Raw genomic sequence first — 15,782 nt, forward strand, 5'->3', positions numbered from 1 at the left:
CCCATCCACATCCTATTCTGTTCTTATTTGTACATTCCTATTAGGATAACTACATATTATTTTATTTGCCTCCATTTTTATCTCTAAATCACTTAGATATGGCAATAAAATTTATTGCCCTGTGATATAACTTTATGTCACTCCCTTGCTTGTGTCTTCAATGGCTCATTTGTTAATGAATTGAGAAACAGTTGTTTCAGTAAGGCATCTGAATCCCTCTTTATTCCAATCGCCTCAAGCTTTATGTGCTCTTCTTTAGTATATGCATTGTGTGATCAAGTTATTTCCCAAAACTCATGCAATTATTTCGTACATTCATAACTTTACTTACATCCTATGATCCATCTTCACTTTTCCCCAAGGCTACCTTTCAACATCATATATATTGGAATCCTATCCATTCCAAGGCCACCTCTCTTTCCCTTAAACACCAAACACACTTTATAGATTTTTTTATAGCACTTACCATACCATGCTTTAAACAATGGTTACTTACACCTAGACCTAGTAGAATCAAGCCTAGTATTTTACCAATAATAGATTTTCTTTCTTTTTTTTTTTTTGAGATGGAGTCTGACTCTGTTGCCCAGGCTGGAGTGCAGTGGCGTGATCTCAGCTCACTACAACCTCCGCCTCTTGAGTTCAAGCAATTCTCTCCCTCAGCCTCCTGAGTAGCTGCTATGACAGGTGTCCACCACCATGCTCAGCTAATTTTTTGTATTTTTAGCAGAGACAGGGTTTCAGCATCTAGGCCATGCTGGTCTTGAACTCCTGACCTCATAATCCACCCACCTGGGCCTCCCAAAGTGCTGGGATTACAGGCATGAGCCATGGTAACCAGCCCAATCATGGATTTTTAATAAATATTTTTCAGGTTCAGAGATAGATTTAAGATGGGCAATGAGCAAGTATTTTATGGGCAGACAAATAGATACTTTAAAGAAGAGCTTCATTTCTTTAGCACAGCTCTATTAATCAATTAAATAAATTACCTGTTTGTCTTACACACTAAGAAAAATAATGGTTCTACCAAGTTGTTTCCTAACTGATGCATTAAGTTTTTGCACATAGTATATACTTTGGAATATTAAGTATAAAGTATTATGATGAATATTGACTAGGAATCTGTATTGGAAACTGTGAGTTCTCTTCCAAATCTATTTTGCTGTTTTTATTTGGCCAAGTATATTTGGCCAGCCAAATTGCCACCTTGCTAACATACATCTCTAGTCACTCCTGCAGCTAAATAGTGTCATGTAACAAAGTCTTAGCCAAGGACATGTGAGTAAAAGTGCTGTGTAGTATGTCCATGGAGTCTTCTTAAAAGATCGGAATACCCCTGCTCTCCTCTCCTTACCCTAGATCTGCTGCTTGAAATACAGATGATGTGGATTGAACCCTAGAAGCCATCTTTGACAATGACAGTGAAATGGGGAATCAGGAAACAAATAGTAGTGTGAGTCCCAGAAAGCTCTAGAATAGCCTTACTAGCTCCATTTTAGATAAGAGGAAATAAGATACATAAAGATGAAAACCCTTGCCTAAGTTTACATCCTACTAAATAGCAGAGGTAGACTAGAATCCAGGGAGTCTAACTCCAGAGTGAGCATTCTTAGCCATTATGTGATACAGCCTCCTCAAATGCTCACTGCAATTTATTATGTATTGCATATAATATTCTAATTGGTAGGCTAAGTAACCAAACAGAAATGAATCTTCTCAGAATATTAATATACTTAGTAAGATAGAATTGGATCTTAAGTGTGAGATTAGAAACAGCATTTTTAAATTGTCATGGAGAAGGGGAAAAAACACTAAAAGTTGGGCCAAGTTAAATTGCTGTAATAAAGAGACACTGCTCATTCAAATACTGATTTTTAATTCTTCAAGAAGTGAAGAATATACTAAAGAAGCATTCTTAGCCTGCGCAGTGGCTCACGCCTGTAATCCCAGCACTTTGGGAGGCCAAGGCAGGTGATCACAAGGTCAAGAGATCAAGACCATTCTGGCCAACATGGTGAAACCCCATCCTACTAAAAATATAAAACTTAGCTGGGCATGGTGGCATGTGCCTGTAGTCCCGGCTACTCAGGAGGCTGAGGCAGGAGAATCGTTTGAACCGGAGAGGCAGAGGTTGTGAGCTGAGATCGCGCTACTGCACTCCAGCCTGGTAACAGAGGGACACTGTTTCAAAAAAACAAAAAGCCATTTTTAAAAATGTCAAATATTGACTAGTCACTTCTTACCTCTCTAGAAATAAGCTAATTGTGGTGTGACATCAGCTCATTGCAACCTCCATCTCCTGGGTTAAAGCAATCCTCCCACCTCAGCCTCCTGAGTAGCTGGGACTATGGGCATGCACCACCATGAGTGGCTAATTTTTGTATTTTTAACAGAGATGAGGTTTTAATATGTTGGCCAGTCTTGAGCTCCTGACTTTGACTGCTCTTGACCTCTCAAAGTGCTGGGATTACAGGTGTGTGTGGCTTATTTTGAAGATGATTATTGGTAAATTCGTAGCCATGAAACAGTTCTGTAGTTGTATGCAATTTAAAATTAACACAAAAGAGTTTTCATTTGTCATGAAGCTATTTGCAATGAGAAACAGGACAACCAGAGAGTTTTGTTGTTACATTAATGAGATTTTCAAGTAAGATACTAGAATATGTCCAATACAGATGACCGTCATGTTTTTAACAGTATTCTCATGCTCAGCCTGTATTTTCAACTATATTCAGTTTACTAGTAGTCATCAAAATTCCTCTGTACAAGACACCACATAATTTCAAAGTCCTTTCAAGTATTAGGTATCATGAGTTATTAATTACAAATTATCTTTTAATCTAATAGTATTTAAACTGAGAAATATTTGGAAACTTTTACATTTTTTTCTCAGAAAAAAAGGAAAATTTTACAGCAAAAAGTATGTCCATTGCAAAGGAAAGAAGTGTCACATTTTTAATTTTTTCATGGATATGACTGTGATAAAAGCAAGGGGCTTTGTCCAAATGTAATAACTAAAGCTCACCTGTATTCATTGTATCCAACTCTTTTTGTGTAATTCTAACTATGGAAGCTGGAGATGCTCTTGTAAAACTTGTTGTCATGACAACAAAATCCCAAAGAAATGATGCAAGACTGTGTGCGAAGGAAGTATTCATGACATGATTTAATAGAAACATGCTTCGGCTATCCACTACAGCCCTATTTTTCAGCTTATATTATTTTAACATCTAACAAAATTTCCATCTGGCATAACTCTTTAATGAATATGCTAAGACTAGTGATTATTTTCAGCTTCCTTTTACCAACTGTTATTTATAACAAGTAGAAAATAAGGTTAATAAAATTTGTCACCCTTTATAAGTCATGAAATACTTTTCTTGGCTGATTATCCTTGGTTTGATCTGAAGAAACTCCTTCAAACATCCTCTCATAGGTTTCTCTACAAAGGTAAGTTTTGAAGCTCTGGGCAAGAGGAATTTGTAAGAAAGTAAAGATTTATTAATAGTATCTAACAAAGATGAGAAAATACAAAGTGAAAAGGTGAAAATAATAATTTTAAATAACAAAGCATACTTCTTGTTGCACACACACACACACACACACACACACACAAACCTTCAAAACCAGTATCAAAAAAGAAAACTTTCTGCTACTTGAATTTTTTAGATTTTAGATTCTAGACTCTAAAATGAGAACAAAATTTGAATAAATTTCAAAATGTAAAATATGGGTGACACCTTCCAATTTTGGGAAAAATTAAGGAAAATAAATTTTGGGAAAACAGTATGGAGATTCTTTAAAGAATAAAAGTGGGACTACCTCAATCCAGCAATCCCACTACTGGGTATCTTCCCAAAGGAAAATAAATCAGTATATGAAAACGACACATGCACATATAGCAGCACTCTTCACAACTGCAAAAATATGGAATCAACCTAAATGCCCATCAACCAAGTGAATAAAGAAGATATGGTGTATATACATATTTATAAAATATACAAAAATGGTATATAGTAGTGGAATACTACTCAGCTGTAAAAAGGAACAAAATAATGTCTTTTGCAGCAACTTGTTTGGCACTGGAGGCTATTATTCTAAATGAAGTAACTCAAGAATGGTAAACCAAATGTCATATGTTATCACTTATAAGTGGGAGCTAAGCTATGAGGATGTAAAGGCCTAAGAATGATATAGGCCTTTGAGGATTTAGCAGGGAAGGTTGAGAGGAAAGTGAGGGATGAAAAAGTACATGTTGGGTAACGAGTACCCTAAAATCTCAGAAATCATCACTAAAGAACTTATTCATGTAATCAGAAACCACCTGTGCCACAAAAACAATTGCAACAAAAATAAAAATTCATAACAAAGGAAATTACGAAAAACTTTGTAATTTTCCTGTTCAATGCTTCTTATTACTTTCTTACTCTCTTCTTATATAAGAGCTTAACACTTACTCTGGGGTTCTTCTCATTGTAACTATAAACCATCTCATGAGTCCCCTCTTTGCCTTGTATCAAGAGTTTTAATACCTAACTTAATATCTAGCTGTACATTTTGCTCTTGCCAAGTTAAACTCTTCTTTGTTTCATGAAGATGGCTATAACCACCCAGAATCTTCCTTCATTTCTAACAGTTTTAGTCAGTGTAATAAGGCAAGAAAAGACATATAAATCAGAATGGGAGAGGTAAAACTGTCCCTATTCGCAGATGACATGACTATCTACATAAGAAATCTCTAGAATGGTTTGAAAACACTCCGAGAACGAAGGAGTCAATTTGGCAAGGCCAGAGAATACAAGATAAACATACAAAAAATAATTATATTTCTATACAATAGCAATAAACAAGTGGAAACCAAATTAAAAATACAATACTGTTTGCAATCACTCAAAAAAGAGAAAATGACTTAGATGTAAATCCAACTAAATGTGTACAGGATTTGTATTTTGAAAACCACAAAAGTCTGACTAAAGGTATCAAATATCTCTGAATAATGAAGACATATCCTATATACATGAATTGAGACTTAATATAGTAAATATGTGGATTTTGCTCAAATTAATATACAGGTTTAATACAATTTCTATCAAAATCTCAATGAGCTTGTAAAGTAGCTATAGACAAGATTATTCTACACTTTTTGGGAAAGCAAAGAAACTAGAATTTCTAAATAGGCCAGACACAGTGGATCACACCTGTATTCCTTGCATTTTGAGAGGCCAAGGTGGGTGGACTGCCTGAGCTTAAGAGTTTGAGACCAGCCTGGGCAACATGGCAAAACCCTGTCTTTACGAAAAATACAAAAAATTAGCTGGGCATGGTGGCACATGACTGCAATCCCAACTACTGGGAAGGCTGAGGCACAAAAATCTCTTGAACCCAGGAGGTGGAGGTTGCAGTGAGCCAAGATCACACCACTTCACTCCAGCCTGGGTGACAGAATGAGACTCTGTCTCAAAAAAAAAAAAAGAAAGAAAGAAAGAAAAGGAAAGAAAAGAAGAAACAAAGATGAAGAAGGAAAAAAAAAACAAGAATAAATTGTGAGAAATTACTCTACCAATCCTGTCTTATTATATAGCTTCAGTAATGCAGATCATGTGGTATTGGTAGCATGATAAATGCATAAATAAATGGGGCAGGTGAAGAAGGCTAGTGGATGTTTTATAAAAGTGCAAAGACAATTCAGTGGAAAAAGGATTAACTTTTTGACAAATGGTTCTGGAATAACAGTTGGACATCTTTGGGCAAAAAAAGTAAACCTGAATCTAAATCTCACAGCTTTTACAAAAACTGACTCAACAGGAGCCATAGATTTAAGTGTAAAACATAAAAAATCTAAAATTTTTATAAGTTAACTTAGAAGAAAATCTTCAGGACCTAGAACTTCATGAAAAGTTCTTAGACATGATTGTAAAACCACTAGATATTTTTAAAAATCTATAAATTGGACTTAATTACAATTAAATTAAATACCTTTGCTTTATGAAAGACTGTCAAAAGACAAACCATAGATTGAGAGAAACCACTTGCAAACCACACATTCAACTAATGGTTCATATTTAGAATACATAACTCACTGTCTAAACTTAACAGTAAAAAATATGTATATATATATATATATATATGTGTGTGTGTGTGTATCTATATTCAGTTGGAAAATGACAAATACATGAAGAGACATTTTTCTGAAAATGATATACTGATGGTAAATAAGAACAAGAAAAGACATGCAACATCACTAGCTAATAGAGAAATGCAAATTAATACCACCAAGAAATATTATCCTTACACATCTATCAGTACAGCTCAAGCAAACAATAGCAATGATACCAAATGCTAGCAGGGAATGGGGAAACCGGACCTCTCATGTTGCTAGCAGGACTGTAAAATGCTCCAGTCACTCTAGAAAATGGTTTGTTTCTTCAAACACTAAACACACTTACCGTAAGACTCAGCAATTTGTATTCCTGAATACTTATCCAAAATGAAGCTAAGGTTCCCACAAGAGAGCTGTATACAATTGTCTCTAAGACCCTTATTTGTAATAGCCTAAAACTAGATATAACCAGAATGCCCCTCAATGGCAAAACAAACTATGGTATGCCCATATTGTGGAACATTACACAACAATGAAAAGGAATAAGCTTTTAAAATACACAACAACTGGGTGGATCTTAAGGGTATTATGCTGAATGAAAAATGCCAATCTCAGAAGTTCCCATACTGTATGATTTTATTTATATAAAACTTTGAAATGACAAAATTATAGGTATGGAAAATAAATTTGTAGTTATCAGGGTTTGGGGATGGTGAGAATGTGCCAGGATTTGGGGTGGACTAGAAGGTATTAGCATAAAGGAGCTCCTTGTGGTGAAGGAGTAATTCTGTATTTTGATTACAGTGGTGGTTACACAAATCAACTCATGTGACAAAATTACTTAGTACTATAAATGCATATTGTACCAATATCAAAGTCCTGGTTTTGCTGGTTTTGATATTTTACTATAATTAGATAAAATGTAACTACTGGGGGAAGCTGGGTGAAGGATGCACTGGACCTCTCTGTTTTACCTTCTAACTGCCTGTGAATTGATAAGTATTTCAAACAAAAAGGGCAACTTAAAAAATTGGTGATAGATTTTTAAGAATTTACATATATGTTTGAATGGAAAAGGTGTTAAAAAGGCTTTGCAGCCCTATTTCAGAAGGGTGTTACTAAATGATGGTAAATTTTATTCACTAGCAGACAATAAAAATGGGTGGGGGAAGTTGTCATCTGCCATACTTGTGAATAGCACAACACTCACAAAAGCTAGAAAATAAAAGGATACATGTGTATTTCCTATAGGCCACATTTATTTTTCAATCTAATTTATATCCAGTAGGATAATATAGTTTCCATAAACTTTAACTCATAACAGTTAATGATAGACTCTGAAAAAAGCATAGGTAATATGGTACCTTATTATATTCACACTCAGAAAAATTAGTATGTCAGAATTAGAAATTGTATCCATCACTCTAACATCCTTCATTTCTGAACTAAGGCAAGCCATGCTCTTGACCATTAGTTGCATCATTGAGACTCAAGAGTTTGCTTTCTGTCCACCTGCTCTCCTGCTCCCAGCTCACCTTAAGATCCACCCAAATGGTTGTGTATATTAATAGCTTATTCCTTTTCATTGTTGCATAATGTTCCACAATACGGGCATACTGTCATTGGTTTCACCATGGAGGGGCATTTTGGTTGCTTCTAATTTTAAGCTATTACAAATAAGGCTTCTATGCACAATTGTGTACAGCTTTTTTGTGGAAACATTAGTTTCATTTTGGATAAATATCCAGGAGTGCAAATTGCTGAGTCTTACGGTATGTGTATGTTTAGTGTTTTAAGAAACAAACCATTTTCTAGAGTGACTGGAGCATTTTACAGTCCTGCTAGCAACAGGAGGGAATACAAATGCAGGTAGACCACAGCACGCATGCTCTCATTTGGAAGTCTGAGGATGATTATTTCTGCAATCACTATTTTCTCTGCATCCTCACCCCATTCCTTCCACTCGTACTTCGTCCCTTATATTATTTGTATACCTCTCAGCATCCTACCTTGTATTCTAAGCTCCTCTGAAGGCAAGACTTCTCTCCCATATGCTTCTGTATCTCCCCCTTTTAATGCATAGTAGTTTTATGTAGTATAAATCTAATACATGTCTGTAAAATAAAACACATTTGAAAAATTACAATAAAATTAAAATGATATATATTGGTAATTCCACATATTCAATAATGTTATTAGCATCATACCAGAGTATACAGGGGTTATCTCTTCATTTTAACATTTGAACCAAAAGGTACAAATCTGAAGAAACCTGAAAATACTGAGTAGAAGGCAGTCTCTCTGGGAGTCAGACAGTGAGGTATTAAAATATTCATTCACCATTTTATGATATTGACATTTAACAATGTTAAGATAACATTCAACATTTGTTTAGTCAACAAATAATGACTGATTACATTCTACACATGTGGCTCTTTGTTAGATCCTGGAGAAACAAGAGTGTCCAGGAAATGTAGCCTTGGCCTTCACAAAATCAGCTTACGGGTTAGTAGAGTGAGAATGGGATTTAATTTTGTGAACTGGTGGGAGCCCAATCTGCAATTTACAGGTGCAGGACAAATGTATTTAGAAATAATCTAGTCTGGCGTCCCAGAATTGTGAAACACTTTTCAAAGGGCGTCTTATTTCAAAGCTTCACTGTGGCTTGAAGTGTTGCAGGTAAATGCAAGCCAGAGATATCAAATCTCCCCAACTGTGAACAATTCTGCTTTGCTCAGAATAGTTCATGCTCTTTTACATCAAGTCATTCTGGAAAAATGACCCTTAGCCAACAAGTCAAAAGAAAAGCAATAGTATACTTCCCTCAACTTTTCAGGAATGAGTTTACAACACAAAGCAACAAAGACTTTTAAATTCCGCATTCTTATAATTCTTAAGTTTGTGAAACAAACTATATTTTTAAAACAGAATATTGTTACATAGCCATATCACCTTCTTTACAGAGCCAGAAAAATATTTTTATTTTAGTTTAATTTAAAAAACAATGCACCAAAGAAAAGAAAAGCCCACTGAAGAAACTAGGGGATAGAACTCCAACTAAGTAACTTTTCCATAAAATAAAGGATCTGACTGAGAGCTTGAAAAGTAAACCAGCCCAAGATATTGAGTTGCTTGAATTGCAAAGAATAAATCTTGCCTAGATGTGCAGCTATAATTTTTTTTAATTGTACTTTAGGTTCTGGGATACATGTACAGATCATGCAGGATTGTTGCATAGATACATACACGGCAAGGTGGTTTGCTGCCTTCCTCCCCCCATCACCTATATCTGGTATTTCTCCCTACATTATCCCTCCCCACCCTCTCTACCGCCCACTGTCTCTCCCCTAGTCCCCCCCAACTGGCTGCAGTATGTGATGCTCCCCTCCCTGTGTCCACGTGTTCTCATTGTTCAACACCTGCCTATGAGTGATACCATGTGGTGTCTGATTTTCTGTGCTTGTGTCAGTTTGCTGAGAATGATGGTTTCCAGATTCATCCATGTTCCTATGAAGGATACGAACTGATCATTTTTTATTGCTGCATAGTATTCCATGGTGTATATGTGCCACATTTTCTTTATCCAGTCTATTGTTGATGAACATTTAGGTTGGTTTCAGGTCTTTGTTATCATAAACAGTGCCACAGTGAACATACATGTGCATGTGTCTTTATAATAGAATAATTTATAATTCTTTGGGTATATACCCAGTAATGGGATTGCTGGGTCAAATGGTACTTCTATTTCTAGGTCCTTGAGGAATCGCCACACTGTCTTCCACAATGGTTGCACTGATTTGCACTCCTACCAACAGTGTAACAGTGTTCCTATTTCTCCACATCCTCTCCAGCATCTGTTGTCTCCAGATTTTTTAATGATCGCCATTCTAGCTGGCATGAGATGGTATCTCAATGAAGTTTTGATTTGCATTTCTCTAATGACCATTGATGATGAGCATTTTTTCATGTTTGTTAGCCTCATAGATGTCTTCTTTTGAAGTGTCTGTTCGTATCCTTCATCCACTTTTGAATAGGCTTGTTAGTTTTTTTCTTGTAAATCTGTTTTAGTTCTTTGTAGATTCTTTGTAGCCCTTTGTCAGATGGGTAGATTGCACAAATTTTTTCCCATTCTGTTGGGTGCCAGTTCGCTCTAATGATTATTTCCTTTACTGTACAGAAGCTCTGGAGTTTAATTAGATCCCATTTGTCTATTTTGGCTTTTGTTGCCAATGCTTTTGATGTTTTAGCCATGATGTCCTTGCCTATGCCTAAGTCCTGAATGGTTTTGCCTAGGTTTTCTTCTAGGGTTTTAATGGTGTTTAGGTCTTCAATCCATCTGGAATTGATTTTAGTGTAAGGTATCAGGAAGGGGTCCATTTTCTGCTTTCTGCACATTGCTAGCCAGTTTTCCCAACACCATTTATTAAACTTGGAATCCTTTCCCCATTGCTTTTCTCAGGTTTGTAAAGATCATATGATTATAGATGTGTGGTGTTGCTTCTGAAGCCTCTGTTCTGTTCCATTGGTCTATGTCTCTGTTTTGTTACCGGTACCATGCTGTTTTGATTACTGTGGCCTTGTAGTATAGTTTTAAGTCAGGCAGCATGATGCCTCCAGCTTTGTTCTTTTTGCTTAGGATTGCTTTGGCTATGCGGGCTCTCTTTTGGTTCAATGCTATCCCCATCAAGCTTGCAATGAACTTCTTCACAGAACTGGAAAAAACCACTTCAAACTTCATCTGCAACTATAATTTTTTAGATGCTTTACTTTTAAAGTTTTTTATACTTTAATCTAGCATTTATTACCCACATGAATGAATGAATGCTAGACTACACTATAAGAATAGTTCAGAATAGGAATGTAAAATTCCTCCTGAATTCTTTTCAAAAATCAGTTTTTGAGATTAATAAAATCTCCTCTCTTTAAGATAAAAAAACCTTTTGAGATTAAAATTTTTGGTACCAGACTGCTTTGCAGCACCTATTAAGAAATAGTATAAGTGGGTTCCTTGAAATAGTCAATTGTATTAAGCGAGGAAGAAAACTTTGTAATTTAAGGCAATACCTCCCAAAAGTGCTAATGCCCTGATCCCCCTTCCCAATAATTCACTAAAATATCTGAAAATAACGTAGTCTTACAGCTCAGATATCAATTAATTGTCAACTTACTGGGACTGAAAAATAGTGGCAATGAGAGGCAAAAAGAAGGTGAGAGATTTAAACATTCTCTCATTACATTATATTCAAATACACCTTTCACCAAAGAAGATATACAAAGGACATAAATAAAGATGCTCAAGATAATTAATCATTAGGAAAATACACATTTAAACTACAGGCGATACCACTATAGACCCACTAAAATGTATCCCAATCAGAAAGGCTGATAATACTAGGTGTTAGCAAGGATGTGGAGAAACTGGAACCATTGTCTGTGTTGTTAAAAGGAATGTGAAATAGTACAGTCATTTTAGAAAATAGTTTGGTATTTTCTCTAAAAGTTAAACATACATCTACCAAAGGTCCCATTAATTTCACACCTACATATCTGCCCTTGGCAAACGAAAATATATAACTGCAAAAGGCATTATTTATAAAGCAAACAAAATTAGAAATAATTTCAATGTCTGTCAACTGGTAACTAGGCAAAGCGGGGTATAACTGCGTGTTGAAATACTCAGTAATAAAAATGAACTGCTGGCACATTCAACAACATGGCTTTACTTCCACAACATGGTTTAAGTAAAAGAAGTCTGGCACCAAAGCCTGTATATTGTATGATTCTATCTAAATGAAATTTCTGTTAAAGGCAAATCTAAGGAAAGAGAAAACATGAGAGGATTGCCTGAAGCTTGTGAGGGGAGTGAGGGCTGACAATGGATATGAGGGACCAGTCTGTGGTAACAGAAATGTTTTAGAACTGGATCATGATGATGGTTGCACACCTATCTGAATTTACTAAAACCCATAGTGTTGTATACTTATAGTGAATACATGTATGCTACTTAAACTATAATGAAGGTATTAACAGGCAATAACCTTTCACAATGCAAGCTTCTCCAGTAGACCTCACTGGTATCAGTGTACCAATACCAGATGTAATTAGTTTGTAAACAAAGTGTGGCTCACTGTCAGGATGAAGGGAAGCAAGATTCCTAGAGTATAGACATAGTTTTAAGACCCACCTCTTCCCAAAGAAATAAGAGTGGTAACTATCAAGCTAAGATGATTAGTTGCCACATAAGCTTATTTCATTTATGTGAGTGAGGTGTATGTGTATGTAATTATGTAGGAGCCATCACATTCAGTCAGATTTGCAATAATAGTAGTAATGGAAACATAAATATAAGCAGAATTCTCAATGAGCTTTTCCACTGACGTGCACAGGCAAGCCCATATCTCTGCCTCTAAGCACATCGTCTCTTTCCAAAGGTTGTTTAATGAGTGAGTCACAGCTGTGTACACATAAGAAAGGAAGGAGGGCAAGGCAGGGCAGGAATTCAGCTCAATTAAGCCACAGAACCTCCATTTAAAAATGATGCTAATGAGCCCAGAGAAGACATTTTTACCAACATTTATTAGATCCCCTACAATTTAAACTATAATAAACTGGATATTATAAAAAATAGGCTCACTTATAACTTGAGGGACACTTAAAAGAGTTACTTGTTTGTTGAGCAGATTCCTCTTCCAAAATAAAAACTCTTCCATTTTTTTCAAGTTACAAATTTCACATGAGAGAAGCTAGTAACCATATATGAATAAAGCATCAAAACTTAAATATCAAATAAAAAAGACACAAATATTCTGTAAAGTCTATTCTGAACGGAAAGTTAAGTATTGCACTGGGAATTTTTGCTTTGTCGTGGCAGAATATGTTTCTGCTCTATTCGGACAGAGGGACTGTGGGGTGTAGAGATTATATACAGACTGAAAAGGACCAGCATGGATCGGCCATGCCCTAACCCCCAGCCTCTATTGTAGTGTTTTGCACTATTTCTAGGGATGTTCTGAGTAGTTACTTTCTGAATAAGGCAACTTCAGAACGTGGCTGATTTGTGGGCCAAATCATTCACATAATGGTTTTTGTAACTTGAAAAGAGGAAGAAGCATGCTACATGGTCTAAATCAGGATATATCAACCTCAGCACTTTGGGCACTTGGGACAAGATAATACCTTGATTATGAGGGATGTTCCATTCATTGTAGGATGTTTAGCAGCGTCACTTGACTCTATCCATTAAATGCTAGAAGCACTGTTGCTTCTTTTAGACAGCCCAAAACACCCCCACAAATTGCCAATTATCTCCTAAGAACAAAATTGGCCCCAGTTGAGAACCACTGATCTACACAATCATTTCAAACTCTTTGGAGTAGTGAAAAGATTGTATAGAAACTTTGCAAAAGATAATTCCCTTCACTGTTGAATTGTCCAGAAACTGTGAATCTACGGATACCTGAAAATGCAAAGTATCCTGAAAAGTAAAGACATTTGCAAAGAGCAAAGTATCATTACTTCAGTTTCATTGCATCAGCAAACTCCAGCATTAAGAATGGGGAAAGAGGGAAACATTTGATCTAAACATTTAAATTGGATTTAAAGAGAGATTACTACCTGGCTGATGCCCATCTAAGCTAAACTAATCACCTTTATTAGGAAATCATAGCAACATGTCAAAAGACAAAAACCAAAATGTATACATAGAGGATCACTACATTTGACTACAAAGCCTTACCATATACAGAGATCTTCATTTAATTAAACCATCAACGTGAGAGTAGCCAAAATGTGCTAATTTTTGATGAGCAGTGTTAGTTGATGGACACTAAAATTCTCCTCAATAAAGTGAATTATCATTCTGGTCTAGTGGCCTCCCATTCACCTCATTGGTGAGGGAGGAATCCCTCACTCTAAATAATACAAGATGGCCAAACACCAAACCCTGGACCAATGAAACAGCAATTTGTTAGTCACATATACTCACAGCCCAGAGGAGAAGACATCCCATGCCATGTAGGGTCACACTGGGGTTGGACTCAGAACAATCAGGGGCTGTGATGAGGTACACTTTGCAGTAACAAGGGGGTGTGATGACCCCTGGTTCCCACAGGAGAATGTGATTGAGTTGTTTGAAGAAATTTGTTGGATGGAAAGAAAGTGCAAGCCTGTTAGGTTGCAGACTGTGGAGTGCAGGTGATCTGACTAACAAGGAAACTAGCCAGGTGGAAGCCTTTTCACTGGGGGTCAGGTAGACACATCTGGCAGGAACAGGGGAACTTATGGTTAGGTCTTTGGGTCCCAGTGAGGCACAAAGATATCAAGGCATCACTCGGAATTTTCCACCATATAATACACATTCTCAGGGAGTTGGAAGTGTTTTATGATGTCTCACTCATTTTGAATGCAAAGAGACTACCAAGTGTTAGATATATCCTCCTGCATGACTTAGCTGTACTGAAGCTTCAAAACAGGAATGAGTCTTAAAGAAACAGACTTGAACTACCCCAAGCATTCTTTCAAGACTTTTAAGAGTAGTAGCTATACCGGGTATAGTGCACACTTCTAAGCACTGCAAGGAGCCATAAAAGAAGAAGGAACACAGCCCTTTCCTTTAAGTAGCTCATGTATACATGACCATAGTGTCCTGCACAGACATCAATGCTCACGTGGGACTTTTTCACATAGGTCATCGCGCAAAGAAGAAACGAAGTGAATGACTTGAATTATAATACTTTATATCTGTAAATAGAACATACATGAAGGTAAACCCTAACATTTTTCCTGTTTTAGGAACTTCAGCACAAGGACAAAACCCTGGAATTCTGTAATCAGATGACGAATCCTCCAAAAGAGTAATTTTTACATTTATTTTATTTTGATAGGTCCTGATGTAAAAACCAAGTGCCTAATGCAGGTCTGAGAGTCACTTTGAGGCAAATAAGATCTGAGAGTCAGAGATCTGAGTCTGAAAACTTCTTTTCTGATACTTTCTAGCTATGTGAGGTTATAAGGGGTTATCACCCAGAGCCTATGGGCTTATCTCTCTAATGAGGTTGTTAGAAGCATTATACGTGAAGGTGTCTTAGACTGACAAATAGTAGATATTTCTACTTATCCAAACATCTGTATATAATATGCAAAATTGTAAGCATATTGGTTCTATTTCCAAGTCAATTCAATAAAACAACACAAACACACAAGATGCAGCTCTGGAAAAGTTGCAGACATCCTGCTAGGGCGTAGAAGGGAGGCAGTTTGATTGAAGGTATTGATGTTAAACATGTTTCCTGTGTCATGTCATGTTAGGTAGAAACATTTTAATTTGTCAGCTCCAACATTATGCCCTCACTGTATCTAAATGGGTCAGAGTCTTAAATTAACTAAACATCTAGTGGCCTCTGTACATCTTTAGCATGAACTTTGGGAATTGATCTTACAGCTCTGAATCTTAAATTGGGAAGAACTCTGTAACAGCATCGAATGCCTACTATGTGTAATGATCTTATCCAATTTTGACAAGTAAGTGTGAAAGTCAAACTGACTAATAGCACCGCTATCTATAGAATTTCAGATCAGTAAAACTGGGACTGTATTTTTTCTACAGCCTATTTGGTAATAGGTTCTTTAAATGAGTATTTATTTCCTGAAGTGTGGAAATCAAGGAAAGGGTATTATAGTG

The sequence above is a fragment of the Callithrix jacchus genome, chromosome 8 (assembly GCF_049354715.1).
Source record: "Callithrix jacchus isolate 240 chromosome 8, calJac240_pri, whole genome shotgun sequence".
NCBI lineage: Eukaryota > Metazoa > Chordata > Mammalia > Primates > Cebidae > Callithrix > Callithrix jacchus.